At 33.8% G+C, this 13,765-nt stretch overlaps 1 protein-coding gene and 1 long non-coding RNA gene across 4 annotated transcripts in view; one reads left to right on the plus strand and one right to left on the minus strand.

Moving 5' to 3' along the window:
- Window positions 1-13,765, minus strand: part of LOC119641574 — a 51,305-nt gene extending 37,540 nt beyond the window's left edge. For all 3 annotated transcript variants that reach the window (XM_038040327.1, XM_038040326.1, XM_038040325.1), the window contains exons 1-2: window positions 13,464-13,765; window positions 13,041-13,138 (exon numbers count right to left, since the gene is read on the minus strand). The gene's annotated coding sequence lies outside the window, so the exon portion shown is untranslated. The remainder of the gene's footprint in view (window positions 1-13,040; window positions 13,139-13,463) is intronic.
- Window positions 7,899-11,595, plus strand: LOC119641575. The gene is made up of 2 exons (XR_005247851.1): window positions 7,899-9,124; window positions 10,339-11,595. It is a non-coding gene; the product is annotated as an uncharacterized LOC119641575 (long non-coding RNA).

The following is a 13,765-nucleotide window of genomic DNA, read 5'->3' on the forward strand; positions in this document are numbered from 1 at the left end:
AAGTACCGTCCATATGGGTATCAAATAAAAGAGCTTGGAGAGTAGAACGCGGAGAGCCAAGTGTGTGAATTCCACATTAACTATGGTACATGTCCCGCCGTGGAAGGTTAATGTTTCTTAACAATACCTTTTAATAAAGTAAAAGGTGAAAGATAAATTTTATTCCTTTCACTTTTTTATAACAATAAATTAAAACATGGGGCGCCAAAGACTTTAAGGGCGATGGTTATACGAAAGTCGGCCCCGGCCGCATATAACTTTCTTACTTGTTTTTTTTTTTTTCATACAATTGAAGCAATTCTAACGTTCATTGTCATACTCCCTACATGTGTGTAATAGTTTAAGCGTTCACACAACCAAACTCTCTATGATTAAGAAATTTTTATTATTAAACTGAAGGCGGTTTAAAGTTCAGTTTTAGTTGTATGTAAGAAATTAAGATAATTGTGCAAAACAAAATACAAGTTTCATGCACGAGTGTACGGCTCTACCAACTGTTCGTGGCATGTGTGCACAAGCATTCGCCGTAAAATGACACCTACTTGAATGTCACATATGACCCATATTTTTTTCTTTACACTTAACCAAGTTGTAGGACGCGCTTTTTTATTCGCTACATTGTATAGGAAATTGTTTTCTAAATGATTACATTATTTATGTATGAATGTGGAAGTTGTTTTTTCATTGAACGGAAACTTATAATGAATCTGATTAATTATTATATGCAATTTATGTAATTAATGTAATTAATAGGAACAGACGTAAAGAAACTAAGTTGACAGATGGGTTCTAAAAAAAAAAAATATATATTAGGGAGAAATCATTTTAAATTTTTAAACCCTATATATCGGAATGAAATCGATAGGACACGACAAGCTTAGATTTCGAAACTCAACAAAAAAAAATTTTATTGGATTTCGTTTTCTACGCCAAATATCTGTATTTTTAATTTCAGGAATATTACCCAAAGATTATATTAGGTATTTGAACGAATTTTGATCATTTTTCCACTTTCATTTTATATCGCTTTCTGCAACTTTTCCCCATCTTTCTGGCAATACGGCGACATCGCCGTGTCGAAAGGACGATATTAGTGTGCCAACGATCGATCCATTTTCGCACCTCTTCGGCATTTGGAAACCGCGTGCCGGCCAACCCTTGCTGCATCGATCCAAACGCATGGTAATCGCAGTCTGGTCAGTACGCTGGGTGTGGCAGAACTTCCCATTCGATCTGCAACAATGTATCCGTAACAATCCGTAAAACCTTTGCCCGAGCGTTGTCTTGCACGAGGATGACTTTGCGTCTGTTAACCGCTATTGCTGGTCTTTTTCGCTATACTACATCGTGCAATTTATTCAATTGACATCGGTAGACATCTGCGGTAACAGTTTCATTCAGTTTTAGTGACTTGTAATACACTACACCCTGCTGATCCCACCATATGCAAAGCAAACCTTTGTGGTCATGAATATTTCGCTTCGGTCTCGATGTGGGTGGTTGTCCTGAACAAACTACAGAAAGCTCTTCTTTTTTGCTTGACTAGCAATAAAACTGCGATGTTGAAACGGCTTAAAATAGCATTTTCAGTCAATTCTTACGGTAGCCATTTTCCACCCTTTTCGATCTTTCCATCGCATGTAGACGTCTAGAAACAGTTGCTTCATCAAGTGGATAAGCTGTTCGAAAGTTCTTTGAGACTTGCGATTCATTTTCTTCGAACTCTTTTGGTCCACCAAGTCGTTCTCTGTCATTGACATCAATATCGCCACTTTTACACCGTGAAAGCCAAAAAAAGTTTGATGGGCTTTGACAACACATTTCTTCAAATCAAATAACAAAAGTAATGAACGTCGAAAATGCAGTTTTAAGTGTTGCACGATAAGTGTTTGTATACATTGAATAACTTAATAATACTAAATGGAAAACTGTACAGTCACACATCGCATTACATTATCATTTTCATCAATACTTGTCGTGGATCACAATGCATGCAAGTACCTATAAGCGACAAGCTATCTAAAGCTATATTCGTCATGGTCGTTTACTACGTACGTGGGAATCTATTGAAGATTAAAAGTTTTTTTATATCTTACACTACCGCACTTGTATATAGTTTGTGCGGATGTATGAAGCAGGTAGAAGGATTTGAGATAAGGGCGCTTTTCGTTACCTCGATTGATTCAGAATCATTTTCTGTCCATCTTGTCTTCTTGTATTTTGATAAAATTTGAAACGTCGACGTTTTTTCGCCTAAGAACAAATGCTATTGAAAATGGTTCGGATCGAAATATGTTTGCGACCACTACCCGTACAACGTGTTATTTTAACAAATCTTTATGTGAATAACTGTAGGAGGGAGTAGAGTATTTAATGGTGGCCCGCGGACCACTACAGCTTTTTCACTCGTTGTCTTCATATAAGTCTTCATCATTATGCTCAAGATGAAGTGTGCGCTGTTTTGTGTGTCGATGGCTGTAAATGTACAATGTTTGACTTGAAAGACAGACTGAACATCAATTAATCTTAATGATTAATGCACGTTGTTTAGTTCGCGTTCTACATTTTGCTACGAAACACTTTCAGTTCATGTTAATTGGTCGTTGCTCTTGAATGAATGGTTCTTAAGAGATCCCTTCTCCTTAAAAAGGATCTCTTGAGTAGTTCTTCTATTCCAATCTAATGTTTTCAATTTCTTATCTGATATGTTATGCACGTATGCCGAGTGAATGCTGAGTTAAGGAAAATGTACGAGCACTACCTCACTTTGATTTGCATTATATCAAACGTATTGAAATTTTTTCTAATGTATATTTTTAAAAAGATTTATTGTATAGGATTTTATATGTATACATTTTACATACAAATACAATTACAATTTACGCATCCATCATCAATACCAGTCAACAACAAAAATCTCGTGCGAGCTGTTCATCTTAAAGTTGAGACTTTAGTAATTTAATGTGTATGTATGTGTATGTAAGTATATTTGTGTGTTGTGTGTGTATATATATATATATATATGTATATATGTGTGTATGTTTCCAGCTTATTTTGCTCTGGGGGGGGGTTAGATGAGATAATTTACTTCATGTTGGTCGGTTGGCTTGTTTGTCCATTTGTCTGCATGTCTGTCTGTCTACATACATTTTACTCTCGCTTATCGTGCGGTTCATTGTACTCAAGTTCATTATTCAGTTCAGATATATGTTGTACTTCACGGTTTTGTTTGTTTTTCGATTGTTTCTTTTTTTTTTTTTTTTATGTGCTGTTTAGTGCACAATACATTCTTTGCAGTCTGCACCTATGTAGTGAGATAAATGTATATATATTTGTATGCGATGTGTGTGTGTGTGTGTTTGCAATACATAGGCAAAATTAAATTTTTTTTTTTTTTTTTTATTAAAGTTTGCTAAAAATCCCAAATCAAATAAAACAGATTCAAAACAACAATTTTATAAGAATTTGAAAAAAAATGATTGCCCGCGGACCTATAAATTTATACAAACGAATTGTGCGAGCGTAGGCGTTTACAATGATCTACGGATCTTAATTTTGGTTTTGAGTTGGTTTGTTCATTTTTTAATTTTCATAAATTTATAGGGTATCTATGTTTTTCCTTATAATACCAGGAAATACATATCTAAAATTCGAAAATGTATACATATATACACCCTTGACGGGCGTAAGATGATTTATGTATCGATTCAGCCGTCCATCCAAGTTTCGACAAATCGGTATAGAAAGCCGAAACTCGACTTATGTAGTCGATAACTGATAATCCAATCTGAAGTTTGCGCCCAATCTTTCACATTTGCGTCCACAATAAACAAGGAAGGCCTAATTTTCAGGTGTATTTAGTGCAATTATTCGCTAGCGTCTCCTAAATGAATTTCAGATTGAAGTAATATCTTGCAATTTTTTTTATTATTATTTGAGTAGGACCTAGAAAATTCGGCTTATTGTGAGTATGACTTATTCATTTTTTACATTTTCCACCGATATCCTAAAAGTTCTTTTCGTTATGCGTTCCTAAATCGATCAGTATAACAAAAGCGGGGTTTATATCAAGTAGTTTCGCATGTTGCGTGTAGTCGCAGAAACCCTTATCACACAGAAAGTGTAGGGTATATGTTATTAAGCATTACTACTACATTTGTAATAATAAAGTGTACTTTAAGAAATTCTGTGAAGATAGGTAGTTAGTATATGCATCAGATTATTCCTCCTGACTTGCATTGAAAGCATTAAGTTATCAAGTAGAAGTTTATAATTATTTATAAATGCCGTACTGCAAGAGACATACAGACTTACTAACACATTACAATTCCTTGCGAATTATTATTAATCCCAATAGTAATAACAATTTCTATTTAACTTTCAATTTGGAATAAGTTTCGTCTCAAGTGAAATGAGGAAGAAGTAAAACACTAACACAAATTTCATCAGAACGTCATAAAAATTGCGACTTGTGGGTCGAATAAGAGAAAGCAAGAAGGACAGACAAGCTTAGATCGGGTCAGAAAGGGTGTGAAGATAAATAGGAATTTAACTAGCAAAGACACCTACCATCCCCGACTTTAGAGAGCCCTGTAAATACCCCAATGGTCAAGTAGTTAGGATCAAGATAGGATTGGACTTTGAAGCCTCCTTCGGCGAAATTAGCAAATGTCAAATATTTTAGTCGACACCTAATGAATCTATATGAAAGGATCAATTTCGGCCAAAGGCAAGTTTTGGAACTTTGTTATGTTAGCATACACTGCCTATGGGAAAATGGTCAAATTCAAGAGTCTGCTGCGGTTAAATCAAACAATTCCAACGACATTCACCTTTGTTAATACTATTACTAAGAGATTTTTGTTGCGGAATTCTAACAATTACAATATATTTTCTGGGGACTGATCGAAAGAGTGCTCCGATTCGAACCATTTTCAGTAGCCCTCGTCCTTGAGCTAAAGCACGTCAATGCTTCCAATTTCATTAAAATATCTTTAAAATTGAGGTCTAGAATACAAGAGCACACATCAGACAGACAGACAATCTTTGATTGGTATAATGAAAGATGGATCTAACTGAAGCCGTTCTGAGTGTTGCAGCCATTCACGCGTAAGGTGTAATGATAAGAAATGCAAGTACATAGACGGGTCTATAGTATTCGTTGAAGTACATTTTACTGAAACTTCTGTTTTCTATTTTACTGTATGACGCACAAGATTTTATGATCATTTTAAAAATAGTTTGGTTCTGTTAAATATACTGAATGTAAATATAATCATATATGCCCCCCCGTGTCATACAAATTAAATAAAATTTTCTGAAGCCATTAATTTGCTGTAATTCAAAAATGTCTTGAAATTTTTTTTTTTTTAAATGCATTATTTCAACATTTTTATTGCAGTGAAATGAAAGGGAAAGTAGTTTAAAAAATTGTAAAGTTTTCCTTTACTTCTTTTCTCTTCTCTTCTTTTCTTTTCTTTTTATTTAATTTAATTATTTAGTTCTTTTCTTTCAATTTCTTTCTTGTAACTCTTATTAGTAACTTTGTACATTGTTGTAGAGAAGAGAAAAAAAGAAGAAAAGTCCTGACTGACTGACTGACTGACTGACTGAGTATCATCTCACTCCAAAAACGTAAACAAAATGAAAAACTTGACTAAGTTCTCTTTTGTGCTCACCATCGAAGGACGGCGATATATTCATTTTGTCAATACATTTGCAACATTCAGACTCGCCAGCAAGCATTAGAGAGCCCATAATGATATATATATATATATGTATACTACTCACTCACACGACATATATATACATATGTGTATATATACTGAAATTTTCGATCAAAAAAAAAACATGTCTATCCATCCCTGTCTGTGTCTACTGCAAACATAATCCTGCTCGGAAAAACTAAGACCCCGCTTTCAAATTTCGTAGAAACTCTAAAACTTCTGGCAGACAGGTTGATGTGGAAAGTGGGTCAAATTGTTTAGAAGACACGCGCACACGTGCAACGTAATCAGAGGCCAACGCTATTTTTCATATAAAAAATTCACATAAAAAAATGATTTTTTTTTTAATCGCAACGAATATTCTATGGACCATCGTACAACCTCGGCACAGAAGTTGAAATATGGACCGCACTCAGCCAATGTCAAAGAGTATCAATATTCGCCCTTTTTTTCAATGTTTTCTTCAAGGCGAGACTGTGGGTATTGAAAACTCTGCCAGAGATGAATATAATTTTATTTGTTTTTTTTTGCTTTTTTTTGTTAGACACAAACACAAAGAAATTACTTTCAAACGAATATATTTTCAGCGTTTATGTGTCTTTCTTCGGGTGTGTGAACTTGTGCACGTACTTGCGTGCATACGTTTGTTATTTTGTATTCTGTACTCGTTTAATAAACAGTAAAAGAAACCTTTTTCTTCTTATTGTTGTTTTCTTAATTTGTTTCCTTTTTTGGTTTAGACGTTTTATACTAAGCATATATATATATATTTATATATATTTATATGTGTATATATGCTCATAAAAGTACGATGACTCTTGAAAAACCAGACTCTCTACTCTTTCATAAAAAGAAAAACAAAAAAAATAAAGTTGTTTGTTTTTTTTATATTTTTATACGCACCAGAAGGTATATGAACTTTGTCTCTTCACGCGTAACGTCCAAAAAACATTTTTCATAATTTTATTAATCTCAAATATTCGAAAAAATATGTACTTGTTCTTAAGTCTCCATCTCTTTCTACCCGTTATTATCGACTCTGACATCAAACGTACCGTACCGTCTGATATAAACAACAAAACTACTGTAATTGGAAGCTGGATGGTCCAACTTAATTACCAACTCAGTTAAGTAGCTCTCACTATCGACTATTGTCGACGAATAAAAATCAAAACGTGGTATTCTTGGCACAGATCAAATCCTTTAATGTCCTTGCTGCTTTCAGGCGTTCATCTTCCTACTAGAACTACCAAGTACGTCTTTTTGATCCTTTTTTAATTTTTGATTTTCTAAAAAAGTGCTTATAAGACAGATAAAGGTTCAACATATTTTCGAAGACATCTGTTTATATAGGTTTAAATAGGCCTTTGAATATGTACAATCATTTTTTTTCAGGTGGCCTAGTTCTTGGGTCGAACATGCAGGCGTTTCTAGCGAGCGTTTGGGTAGCAGGTTTTCCGAAATATCTTAACGGCATCGATAACTTTGAACGCAAAAATATAAAAGAATTTTCGCGAATTTTTAGGAAGTTGTCTCAATTTTTCCAATCTATTGCGAGCGCGTATATGGATAAGGAATGGATATATTAAGTGTCGCCTTCCTATTTCCATTTTTTAGTTCGACAAAAAGAGAGATAAAAATGGACCCTTTTAACAGCAACAGGTTTGTGCAAAACGTTGGTAGTTCTCTCTAAGAAACAGTTCTAGCACTAAAAATGTACGACGAGCACTAGCCACTAACGCAACCGACTCTTCTTTTTAGTCCACTATAGCTATACAACAGGAAATATCAAATTTGTGCGGGCGTATATAACACGCGGAAGCGCTTAATACAAACCCACCGATCGATTCAGAATCATAACACGAATTGACCTGAGCCTAACTGTCCGCCTGTCCGTCTGATGTCTGGCCATGTAAATTTGCGTTCACCCCCCAGGTTGCAATTTTTGAGCCATTTTGGTGAAATTTGGTACACTGACGTCGGAACGGACTACTCCCAATATAACGCCCAATTTTGAAAAGTTATTTGATAAAAATTGTCATTTTCAAAGTGAGCAAGTAATAGTATTTCGGCATCCTTAATTGGTATGAAAACTTTGTTGGGACAATTTTTGAACCCCCTCTTATATAACGAAAAGTGAAGTAAATTTTTTTTTTTAATGAAAATCAGATCATAATAGTAATTTAAGATAAAAAAAATTAACCTTACCAAATTTGGACTATCTCGGCCTATTTTTTTGATTCTTTTTATAGGGTAGAAAATTGGTCCTTTATAGGGCAGAAAGGTTTGAATTTTAATATGGTATGATGAAAGTTGATCCATAACGTAAACTTGATATAAAAGTTCAGTGTGCCGAATTTTGCACACGTACCTCAATTTTCGAATATCTTGGGCGCAACCATTCTTACGAAAAGGATCTGCTTTGCAAGAAGGTCTACTTTTTAACATGCAGTTTCGCAATAGTTGGTTGATGTAAAAACAGAGTATGATTTCTGTGGTCGAATTTGGTGTAAGGTATTTAACGGTCGGCCTAGCCCGACTATAACGTTTTCACTTGTCTTAACAGGTAGACTAGATGGTTACTCTAGTCGCTTTAATAAAGTTAAATATTTTTGATATTAATTTCTTCAGGCACCTGATCGCTAGGTCTGGTGTTAACTAACTTTTTCATAAAGTTTTGCAAATGAATGTCACGTAGTAAATAGGCCGTGGCTGCGTAAGCCGTTATTGGAATGAACTATATCCAAATTGTAATGTACATATGTGCTCTGGTTTTTGCAGTAACGGTTGAGAATTTTGTTGCAATGTCTGGAAGAACGAAAATTGCTTCAATGCTTACTAATGTTCTTGGCAATAATTTCATAAGTTAAATTCAACATTGCGCAGATTATGCCTCAAAAGCTCCCTGAGTTACCGCATAATTCTATGCTCTGCTATATTTCGCATTTAGTGCAAGCCACTAATATAGTTCGCTTTAATAACCGTTTTTTCTTTAGCGTTTGCGGGCAAACACTTCGACAATGTTTCGAGCATAGTTAGCAGAAAAATGGATGTTGTGCGCAGTTAGTTGCCAACAATTTAGCTGCAGCTCGCCAAATAAGAAATAAAGCCACTTCTTATTATGTACGTCATAGGTGTATGCTATAAACAGCAGAAATACAATAACATACTCGGAGAGAGAGCACAACAAAAAATGGAAAGCAGGCTAAATAAAAACAAGTAAATCATGAAATACCCTACATCATCTTAGAGTTACTCATATACCGTGAACCGATCTAAATCATTTTCAATAGCGTTTCTCCTTGGGCCAAAACAGGCAAACAAGGCTAAATCAGCATCATCTTCTGAATGCGTTCAGCCTCGCTTGCTGAATCTCTGACAGCAGCCGAAAAATTGATGTAAGATTCAGTTAAGATCACTTGGCAAGTATATTAATGAATATACAAAAACATTTATTACATAATTTTTGAAAACCTAAAAGAAACGCGCAAAGCATTATTGCGAATTATTCTCTGGTCAATTCCATTGGAAATTTCACACCCGATCAATGTAAATGTCAATGATCAGCAGTTAACTGACATGAATGTAGCTAATGGAAAGCGTATATACCGTGGAACACAACCGCTCTTTTAAGACCTTTTAGCTTGCGATTCTTAAACTTTTAATATACATTGTAAGTTATAGTTTTTTACCCGGTGTAGGCATGGCTATCAGCACCGCACGCCTGCTTCCGCAGTTGCTCCAGGATCAACAAAGAGTTTACTCTAGTTTCAATTGCCGCTCTCCATTGTTTTGACCGAAAACCTTCCAATAAGAGCTCTACGGGCGGACAAGAATAAACGAACTTTTTCATTTGAACGTTTACTTCACTCTTTAAATTTGGGATTTCAGTGTGGAGTTTTCACACCGATTTGGAGTAACGAAGTACTACTACTTCGTCGTTTTTACCGAGAGATTTTGGAAATTGCAATTTTCTTCCTTAGAAAGACTTTTCAATATAAGGCGTCACATGGAGGGCAGTCCAAAAAGTGAACTGATCCGAGACATTTTCAATTGGATGAAAGTGCGTCTGTAAACCATTTTTCATCAAAATATTTCAAAAATTACGACAGACATCAGACAAGATTATAGCGATTTAGAAAATGATTCTCAATTGATAGGTATAAATAAAAGTGGATCTATCTTAAGACCTTCTGAGTGTTACATACGTCCGCACTAACTTAATATACCCTGTACAAGTAATGTAAGGTATAATTAGCTCAAAGAAATTTCTGACAAAGAAATCTACATTACGGAATTTCGACCACGTGGATCTATTTTTTCGATACCACCACATATAAGGATTGTCATGAATCGTTGACCCTTACATGCCAAAGAAAACCTAATTGCGAATTTATTTTGTGATGAAAATTTGTTTGTAATTGCAACCACGTGGATCTATTTCCTGGCCGTACTCCACATAAGATGTCCCATGAGTAGTAAGTCTTTCGGAAAAAGGTTTCATTTTTAATCTATTATGATGAAAACTAATTCATAGTAGCGCTTCAGTACACAAATTAACGATAGTGAATTTGGATCACAAAAGTTTACTTTTTTTTGGACTCCAACTTAGATAGACGGTCTCACGAAACTCTTCTATGGAGAAAACCTATCAATATACAGATTTTCATGACAATTATGGCTTTGCGTGAAAATAGTGCGTACCTTTTGAAGGATTATTACCAAAACGAGCAAATAAGTGTACTAAGCGGAGTGGTGCAAGGTATGCAAAAGTCGGCGTTGTCCCACTATAATGTTACCTCTTTTATTTTATTCATATTCATTGCTTAGAACACTTTGCACACGCAGACCCACTATTAAAAAAAAATGCTGAATCTTTTTCGTATACAACCACTTCACCGACCGATCGCTCAGCCACAGATTCTGCCTGGCGCGGGCTCCGTTTCGGTTTAGACTGTCGATATATCTGGACATTTCGTATGCTCAGATAAAATTGCTTACAGAGCAAAATGAATAGTAGTTACTCAATATTAAATAACAAATAAGTGTGTTTGTATGTCCCTAGTCTTTATGACAAGAAGTAAAAACACTATAGTGGATGAGGAGCCACCATTAAATGTTCTACGCCGACCTAAAGCTATTAAATAACAACTATTTTAAATATAAGGGAAGTGGCCGAAAAAGGCCATTTCCGTAGCGATCGTTTTGGGTTCAGAATACATCAGCGTACTAAATTTCATCAAAACGTCTCAAAAAAATTACAACCCGGAGGTTAAACTCAAGAATAGCAAACGGACAGGCGGACAGACAAGTTTATTTTGATTCCCGAAAATGATTCTAAATCGATTGATTTAACAAAAGATGGATTCATTTCATCTCCTTCCGTGCTGCGCATATATCCGCACAAACTTAATATACTCTTGTACCGGAAGTGAAGTAAAATATGCCAAACATCTCCTCTCGTCACGCTCACGATTCAAATGTTTATTGTATTTAGGCACACAACAGCGCATGCTGAGATCAATTCATTTTTCGTGATGTTTGACATCACCCATATTTACTTAAGCGCAACCCCGTAATTTCAATAGTAAATCTTTGTTTTATTTTTTTTTTTTAAATATTAAAATATTCTGTTTAATCCGTTTATAGGTTTTTCTTATATATTTATTACCAAAGTAAACAAACTTGTGCTTCCGTTTTTGTTCACAATAAGATTCCAAAACGATTTAATCACGAAAATTTATTATTGGAATTTATAACGTAAGTGAAATTGAATTAGAAAACCGAATATAGATCAAATCGATGATTATAAACAGTTTGACTGTAGCCACAGAACGTATTAACAGACTAACGGCACTCGTAAATTTAACGACACCCCATCAATCTAACATTAAATACCATCGAGAAGTAAAGGATACAAATTTTTGCAACCTATTACTAAATTATTAATTAACTTAACTGATGGTTAATTTATAATTAGAATATAATTTAAATTTTCTTAAATTTACATCAGTACACAAAAGTTGGAAACCTCTGCATTGGCTTTAAAAAAAAAAAAAAAATGAAAAGAAGGCTCTTAAGTTATCACACATATATGAGTTAACAAAGACGATAGTTACATATTCTACTTTGCCTTCTTCCGCGTTATTGACCCTGTAGGTTTTTACATAAACGCCTATGTGTTTAAGCGGAGGTTCTTTTTTTAATAAATTGTAACATTTTCTCTTTGCTTTGAAAGGCCATAAAATGTAGCCTTGATGGCACATATACATACATAAACGCACGTACTTGATATTTTTATATTTGAAGAAATAATTTGTGTACTTGATATTAATTTTTTTTTGCTGTTTCTGTAAAAGCTAAGCAATTGTTATTTAATAAAATTAAATAAATCAAAAAAAATAAATAAATGAACTGCAAGGTGATGGCATATATCGTACCGAAATGAGCATGTAAATTAAATAGAAAAGGTATGTTGGCCTTAAGACGAATTTCGAAGACTCGCCATTTAATTAAATCAATGAAATCATAATCATTTAACATATTATTACTATTTCCGAAGGATAGTTTATATTTAAAACTTCCCAGTTTCCCAGACCATGAAATACAAAAGCATCAGAAGTAATAAGAATATTACTTTAAACGACCATTTCTATAGTAGATTATGTCGTCATAATTCTTACCCGCGTACATTACTTTGCCGATAAACTTTGCTTTTAATCTGCGCCAACAGTTTATACAACCTGCAGGCAATATCTTGATTGAATCTCTTAGGCCTTGGGCTTCCGTAAGATTCACAGTATATTGTATTAATAATAATTCGAATAATGGAAGACAATGGAATTCCGTTATTTTTCAGCTTTAGATAATTGATCTTAAATTCGATGCAATGCGAGCATGCTTCAAGACTTGCATATATGCTTTTTTTCACTTTTTAACAACTAATTATTCTATTGTCCTCTATGTTAAATTTTTTTTTGATAATTTGAAATAAGACATGTCTGTCAGTTAGCTACATTCACTGTCCACGTTTTCATCGTTACCTAATTTTTTATTACAAGTCAACTGAAAATCATTGCTGAAGTAAAAATATGTATCCTACACGAAATTTCGACAGGTAATGTAAAATTGACAGAAGGGATGTTAAAACTAGCATACTCTCATATCTTGATATGAATACTTTATTGATTTATAGGAGACAAAGCAAATTTCCTTACAGCAAAGTTAATTTTAACCCTTTTTACATTACATTAAAGTTAAAGCAAATCACAAAATGTAGTTAAAGCTGAATTTAAAATTTTGTTAATTACTTACCATCTTTTAAACGGGTTAAAATTTATTTGGACAATAATAAATTAGCTTTGTTGTAAAATATTGCGATTTCCTCATTTTTAGATTGTCATTATTATGTCCTTTGATTTGCATATAAAGTTGCCATATATAAATAAATGCAATTAAAAAAAGAAGAGCAATTAAAAGAAGTTTTTTAAAAGAAATATTACACTTAAGACAGTGCACTCTAAACTTAGAATAACTTAAACAATTTTGCTTTACTTAAAATACACTTTCCTTACATACACGCATACACGCATACACGCATAGGAATAACCTTTTTCTTAAGAGAGAAAATAAAGAAATTTGAGAATTTGCAAAAAAAGAATAAAAAAAGAGAGAAAAAAAATGCAAAAAACAGATACAAAACAAATACATAAGTAGGAGAGATAAGATGTACAATACCGTCAACTCAGCTGTCTGCTACAGCTGTTATTTCTTTGCGTTTTATGCTCATTTCTAATCGATTTTTTATTTGCAATTTGGTGCTTGATTGTTATTTAAATAAACTTTTTCTTTATGGCTCAATTCTTTTCTATCAATTTAGTTTTAATAACCAAATAGACATAACGGTTTAACGGCCAGCATTTCAGTACACACACGTAAAATGTACCGTGCATTTGCATTTCACTCAAAATTTTCCATTTTGTTCTCACACGCTTGGAAAATCTTCGTTTTTTCCTTTTTGCTTACGCCTATAGCAAATA

Source organism: Glossina fuscipes, unplaced genomic scaffold (assembly GCF_014805625.2).
Source record: "Glossina fuscipes isolate IAEA_lab_2018 unplaced genomic scaffold, Yale_Gfus_2 154, whole genome shotgun sequence".
NCBI lineage: Eukaryota > Metazoa > Arthropoda > Insecta > Diptera > Glossinidae > Glossina > Glossina fuscipes.